The sequence below is a fragment of the Helianthus annuus genome, chromosome 14 (genome assembly GCF_002127325.2).
Source record: "Helianthus annuus cultivar XRQ/B chromosome 14, HanXRQr2.0-SUNRISE, whole genome shotgun sequence".
In the NCBI taxonomy this organism is placed as follows: Eukaryota; Viridiplantae; Streptophyta; class Magnoliopsida; order Asterales; family Asteraceae; genus Helianthus; species Helianthus annuus.
Genome location: NC_035446.2, coordinates 98,840,399 through 98,847,587, shown reverse-complemented (window position 1 = coordinate 98,847,587; position 7,189 = coordinate 98,840,399). Strand labels below are relative to the sequence as shown.

At 31.5% G+C, this 7,189-nt stretch overlaps 2 long non-coding RNA genes across 6 annotated transcripts; both read left to right on the top strand.

Moving 5' to 3' along the window:
• Positions 1-1,456: 1,456 nt before the first annotated feature.
• Positions 1,457-4,046, top strand: LOC110930451. 5 transcript variants are annotated; one of them, XR_002587835.2, is made up of 5 exons: positions 1,457-1,571; positions 2,321-2,692; positions 3,059-3,137; positions 3,675-3,770; positions 3,859-4,046. It is a non-coding gene; the product is annotated as an uncharacterized LOC110930451 (long non-coding RNA). The 5 variants fall into 5 exon arrangements; XR_002587837.2 differs by having other exon boundaries at positions 1,463-1,571; positions 2,328-2,692; XR_002587836.2 differs by lacking the exon at positions 1,457-1,571 and adding an exon at positions 1,578-1,671.
• A 391-nt stretch (positions 4,047-4,437) lies between these two features.
• On the top strand, positions 4,438-4,830 carry LOC110945170. The gene is made up of 2 exons (XR_002595077.2): positions 4,438-4,681; positions 4,718-4,830. It is a non-coding gene; the product is annotated as an uncharacterized LOC110945170 (long non-coding RNA).
• The last annotated feature ends 2,359 nt before the right edge of the window (positions 4,831-7,189 follow it).

Genomic DNA, 7,189 nt, shown 5'->3' with positions numbered 1-7,189 from the left:
GACGGGTTCACCTGGGTGGCCCGAAATCTGTTTTAAGGGAAGCGTGATCTTCACGTGCCTCAGTCACCGTTGTTTTACGTTTTTCCTTAATTTTTCCTTGTAACCTGTTCTTAGTTTAATTTACATTTCTTGTATTGTAATTTCTTTCAATTTAGTTTTGTTCCTCTTTATGTATTATAATAAGAATGTTTATTAATAAAATTGTTATTTTATTTATTTTGTGAACGGTTGTCCTACAATATATACCTGTAAGAATGATCGTGCGGCATTAACATGAACTTCGTATCTTAATACTTTTGATGATAAGTTTTACTCAAAACTTGAAAAATGGGTTCTACATATCGGGTACTTTGGGACTTCTAAATTTCACCTTTTGATTTGGTTTTGTTTTTCCTAGATAATGAGTCTTACAACGTTGTGTTCCAAAATAAGTAGTTTATACATATATATTCTCATGCCTTCTTAAAAGGTAAAGCCATTAATGCGTTCCTTAGTATGCAGCTCATCGAACAACGCTTTGAATAGTAAAAGACTCTAATTGGTGCAGGGTAAGGGTGATGGGCTCTGGTTGGCATAGGGAGGAGATACCAAGCGTCTACAACAGTCTTTCTTAGCCCACACGTCACAAGAAGCCATTTTCCATGCGGTGGTCTTTTTTCATATCCCCACCTGTTGCTTCATCTTTCAGAAATGTAGTTATTTCTTCATATCCACAAGCAAAAATATAGCTATTCAGGATCTGCGACTATCAACTCTGATTTGAGCCATGTGGCCATTTATCATCATCTTCAGTCATAATCGATGTCCAACGATTAAAGATTCGACAACGGCTCTGGAGGTAACGAAAAACCCTGCAATAACTCTTCCTATTGAACTTTTCTATGAAATGATGATTGCACGTGGGTTATATGAGTTCAGTTTATGTTGTTTTCCATCTTTTTCTATGAACGATCAAAGATTCGACAACTCATATGATTTTATATGGCCCATATGACACGTTAGTGGTGCCTAGATAGTTTTTCAGTGGTGTTTCTTTAGCTGAAGCCTTACAAATTAATACCCGGAATTGACAATTTTTTAACTTTTTTTTTTTTTTTTTGATGTTTAAGATCTGTTGGATTCTACAAGGGAGTATAGAGTGCTGGAGCGTATATATGTTTAGTTTTTAACTTTTTTGCACTAGTACAAAACCAATTGTTTGGTGGTGTAAATTTCATGTTTTTGGTACTATCTTATAATAGAAAGCACCAAATAACAAACACACCACTTAAAAATACATTACACACCACCATTAAATGCTTACAAGTTATACACCACCAAAAAATTAATTATTTGAGGCTAAGGTTGCTAATAGCACCAAAATACACAATAAAATTGATTTTTTTTACTCGTAAATACAAAATAAAGTTGATTTTTTGAGGCTTAAACTTTTAAATACCACCAAAGCATCAAAATAACTATCTTTTCAAATAGATTCATGTTCCCGCTCCATCCCAATATCCCAAATTAATTTCCCTCTCTTACCCTAAAAATCCCATTCATTTCCCTCCCATCCCACAAGGCACTCCCAGGTTATGTCTCTCCCTTTACTTTTAGGGTTTTTATTCTTCATTTCCTTGTTCACGTTTGAGTTTGATTTTTTCGATGCTCTTAATCGAAATTAGTTTTCAGGTTGTTAGGTTTTTAAATTTTTTGTATCAATCTTTGTAAGATTTGCTGATTGTTTCTACTTTGATTGATAGTTGATATAAATTGGTTTGGTTATTGATTTTAGAGTTTCATAATTGTTCTTGATCTAGTTTGAATCCGACTTTTCTATACTCTAAACTTAAATTAGTTTGCTTGTTGTTAGGTTTCTGAACCATCTTATGAATGTTATTTCCCTCTCTGTCACTTTAGGTTTTTCTTCCTTTTTGTATTACTAAACTATTTTTGACATCTTTATTTGCCTATTCAAGTTTTTGGTTTTGATTAGAAATTTCTTAGTTATTATTTATTATTTATTAATAAGAAGTGCTACTGAAATTAGTTCTTAAACAATATTATACTTTATACTGATACTAATTGATGCTATGAAGGTTCTAAGAGTGTTTATATTTATATACTTGTTAGTGGTTTATTGTAATGTTTTTTCAACTTATAGAGTTATCATCTGGGTATAGAAGATTATCTATAGGACCTGAAGTAGCTTCTATTTTGTCTTTTCGCGTTCTTACCTTGTAGATGGTTTTGTCAATATTTGAAACTATAACCAAAGCGTTGAAACTCTTATTTATCTATACTTTTCCATGATAATTTATAATTATATATTTAACTTTAGTTTGCAGTCCCCGTGCATCAGCAAAATGCCACCATTCAATAATAATCAAAGATGAATACTGTTAGCTGCTAGTGATACACTAAGAGCCATTGTCGCTCCTAAAACCTCTCCTGGAATCAAAGCAAACTAAGCTATGGACAATGTAATTTTGCTGTGTGTATGTATATTATTTAATCAGAGAAACACCCATTTGTACTTGCTTTATGTTCTGTTTGTGTTTTTCATTAAGGACAAGTTGTTTCTTATGACTAAGTTGTGGGAATGATTGATGTAGCACTAAAGAAGCCTTCATGTTGACAGACTTCATTCTTAATGAATTTCCAAGAACAAATGTCTAGGCAGAACAGTACTTGCCCCTTTGACATCAAAGATGTGAGTTTCGTTTTCTATCTCATTTCTTTATGTGCAGCTTTTTTTTGTATATACTTATATAGTTCTATGTTTATGCCCTTTTAACATCAATATGCTGTCCATGGCTTTATAGCCTAGTGGCATCTTGGGGGTAGGATAAGACTTTGGGACCAATTGGTCCTGGGTTCGATTCCCACAAGGGGGGTTTTTCCATATTTATTGGGTTTCCTCCTGAATTGGTGTATAGGCATTATGCCTAGTGGAGATGGTATTGATCGGGTGGTTCCGCTGGTGGCACGATGATACCCCAGTGGTCCGTCAGTGATCCGAATTTGCCATTCAAAAAAACATCAATATGCTTGTTTAACTTTGTTATAAATGATGCAGTTTTTGAGGAAGCGATTATTGGCCTTTGGATCCATCCTCTTAGTTGGCTTGATGTCACAATATTACATTGGTTTGCCATGTAAGTTGATATTATTGTTATTATATAGTACCATAACATGTTTAGATAGAACTGAATTTACTTTGTCACATTTTTTTAGCATTTCTTTGAGTCGCCCAATTCTAGGTGTGCTTTTTTCAATCCACAAAAATCACTGGATCACGGTGTAAATCACTTCTTGAAGACGTTAAAAAAACGTAAAAGAAATATGTGAGCTTCATTCTAAAATAGTGTTCTATCTTGCACCATACTTAGCCGGGTAATATAAATTCCTCACTATACATACACATACGCATATAATACATACTTAATATGTTCTATAATTCTTATTTTTATAGTAAACATTGGTCACTTATAATTGTTTGCCCGGACTTCAAATTCGGCTATCTATATTGTTGATTTTATAAATAAAGGGAAAACCCATAAAAATTACAAGGTCATCAAGATCATTGAAGAAGTTTTTGAGATTAATTTTAAGTGGCACATGGCTCAGGTATGTGAATACTTTATTTGTTTAAAATAGTCTGGTCAAAGTAATTTATTGTGAATATGATGCAGTGCAAACAACAGAAAGGCAGTTGGGAATGTGGGTATATGGTAATCAAACATATGAAAGAGTGTATCGACTCTATACAACATGATTTGGTTAACCGAGTGAGTTTTCGTAAATATTCATAAACTTTGTTTATTGCATTAAATTATATATATTTGAAATCTAACTTTTGTATTTATTTGTTTTCAGCTTTGGAATGAAGGAGGGTATTTTGAAGAGTCTCAAATTAAGAATTTAGTGGTAGATTTAATGTCAGGATTTATTAAAAAGATGTTTTGATCTTGTAAGCATTAGTTTGTGTTTCATACTTTTGTAATTCCGTATACTTGAACGGGTTGGGTTGTTTAATACTAGTTAACTTTTGGCGTGAGCATGTGCATTTGTGTGTAATTGGAATTATATTGGGAAATATTACTAAAAATTCTTGAATTTTGCAAAAATATTAAAAATTAAAATTTTTCTTGTCTTATTTTTTGGTGCTATGAGATTTGTTTTTTGGTGCTATGTAGATTTGTTATTATTTAACACGTGTTAGTTCTATATTAATTTTTTGGTGGTGTGTTTAAAGATTTAATGGTGCAGGACTTGTTTTTTATCAATGATTTTTTGGTGGTGTGTTTGGAGATTTAATGGTGTTGTTATTAAACAGCACCAACAAATCTAATTATTTGATGGTATATTTATTGGTGCTCTATGGTACAACATAAAATAAAGCATAAAATACAGCACCAAAAAAGTTATTTTGTACTAGTGTTGGGGTGTTTAAGATATGTTTACAAATTAAACCCAACATAAAAGAAGAAGAAGATGAAAACTGTTAAGTTTCTTTTCTGATTTTGAAGTTGTAAATGTTGTGTGTGCAACCTTGTTGTTTGAATTATAGATTGTGTTGGGAAGCTAATTAAATATGTTTCAAGAATTTCTTTCATGTTTATGTGATTTGGGAACTTCAAAAACTGGACAAAAAGGTGGGTTAGTTTCACTTTTCTACAAGTATGTTGAAGTTGGTGAGGTAGTATATCATAGTTCTCAACCATGGCCGGCTGAGCCAGAAATGCATTTCCGAGTTTGTTAAAAATACATTTGGCATATCATGTTATTCACCAATAATGATTTGGTTTAGCGTGACCGTGTTATGAGTTGTAGAATAATTTGGCGTTTTTTCGATTTTGTTACATTTTTTTAAATGTTGTACCTATAAGGATTTTCCAGATCCGCAACTGGTAAAATGTACATGTTATCACACCAAAAACGATTCGATTGAGCGTGTAAAACATACATGTCATCACACTAAGAACGACTTGGTTGTGTGCGCCGCAATGCGGCGCTGTATTTAAAGCTATTATTATATTATATTATATTTTATATTTTATATTTTATATTAATAAAGTAAATGAAATGAATAGTGATTTTAATATTATAATAATATATTTTTTTAATACTATTATTATAATAATAGTTATTTTCTTTACTTTTTAACTTTATTTTTTTTTTCATATCAGGGGTTGGGATAAACTTGGTGTCAACCGGTATCGTACCAGTATTGGTATCGAAAATACCAGGACGGTCCTGTTCGGTATCATGAAGGTAAAATCCGGCACTAATACAGAAAACGTCAAAAGTTGGTGCCGGTATCGTACCAGTATTGGTATTGAAAATATCGGGACGGTCCTGTTCGGTATCATGAAGGTAAAATCCGGCACTAATATAGAAAACGTCAAAAGTTGGTGCCGAATTGATATTGGAAATCTTTTGGTTCGGGAAATTCAGTGCTGCTACCCGGTACCATTTGCACATCCCTGATCACGGTTACCGTACGAATAACGGTATCATACAACTTTTTTTTTTGTTGATTTTCTTCAACTTTTAATTTTTTCTTTTTTTAGTTTCAGGGGTAGGGATGAGCTCGGTGCCAACCGATACAGAATCGGTACTGATACCGAAAATATCGGTTACGGTATCGGTATATGAAGGTAAAAAACGGTAGCGAACCGGTACTAGGAATGCCAAAAGTCGGTACCAAATTGGTACTTAAGATCTTTTGGTTCGGCAAATTTGGTACCGGTACACAGAACAATTTGCTCATCTCTGACCACGGGTTTTATACGAACAACACGTTACCATACAACTTTTTTGGTTGATTTTCTTTCGGTTATCTTTTAGTGTTTTTTTCTAAATTTTCTTTTTATTCTTGCCTGCAGTTCCGTTCGCAACACGCTCGTAGTGATTTCAAAACACATGTAAACACAAACTAAATAACAAAAGAAATTCGCCGCAACGCGGCAAACTTCTTTAAACCTAGTTTTGATTATATTACAAATATGAGCATGCGGGATAGCTACTAAGTATAATTATTCATATGTTTATAACATATATTCTTCAATCAATATTCATTAACTCAAATGTCTAAAAAGATAACACAAAGGAGTCGATAAATATTAGACAAAAGCTTCAATTTCGATACTACTATTGAGTCATGTATCGACCCTCTAAAGTGCATGTCAAAACCCTGTCGAGAACTAAACAAATGTGTCGAACCAAGCACCATGAGATTCACGGTTCAACCACAGAAGGTATGGGCAAAACTATCCAGTAAAACTTCAATATCTCAATTAAACAACGAGCTTATACATCATTGGGTATTTGAGATACATCAATTTATCCTTAAGTTGTTTGTGTTTAAGATAAAGTTTAAGATCATGAATACATGTTTATAAAACCCATAAACACATCTTTCATAAACTATTCTATTTAAGATTCATAAAAGTTGGGTTAATAATGAAAGAACTTGAGAATTAAAAATATCACTACAAGTTTTATAAAAAAAGGAGTTTATTAAAAAAATTTATCAAACAATTTAAAAAACATTGAAGTATGATATAACACTTTCAACTTTTAGAAAGTGGGAGTATAAAATAAATGGTTTTTATTTCAACTTTCAGCATGCAAAAAAATCTTGAGAAAAATGCAAGCATTTTGAATTTTGATATAAGACTTCAGATAAATGACACTTATTTTTATTTTTAAACAACACCTGAAATGTTAAAAATTACTTATTTTAAATGTTTTATTTCTCGATAATGATTAAAAAAGATTGAAACCTCCATACTATGAATTTGTTTTGAAAAAATCAGTTTCTATAAATGATATTAATGATGATGGGTTAAATTGCAAGTTCTATCGTTTCGATTTTTACCACCTTTGAGTATTAAGCCTAATTGTCATTAATTTTTCTGTTAATTCAGTGTAGCATGACTAAAATACACTTATATAATTTTCTATTAGTATTCAAATGTTACATTCAATAAACCACAAGAACTATCTATGTAATTAACTCTAAAAAAATATAAAAAAACTCATTATATTTGTAAAAAATAATATTATAAAATATGCAACAAAAATATTTAATAATTATATTTCTAAAATTAGTATACATACAATTGCCAAACTTCTATTATGAGAAAAAACACTATACAAGAGACAATATTTAGTTTTTTTTAATAATTTTATATAACTATTT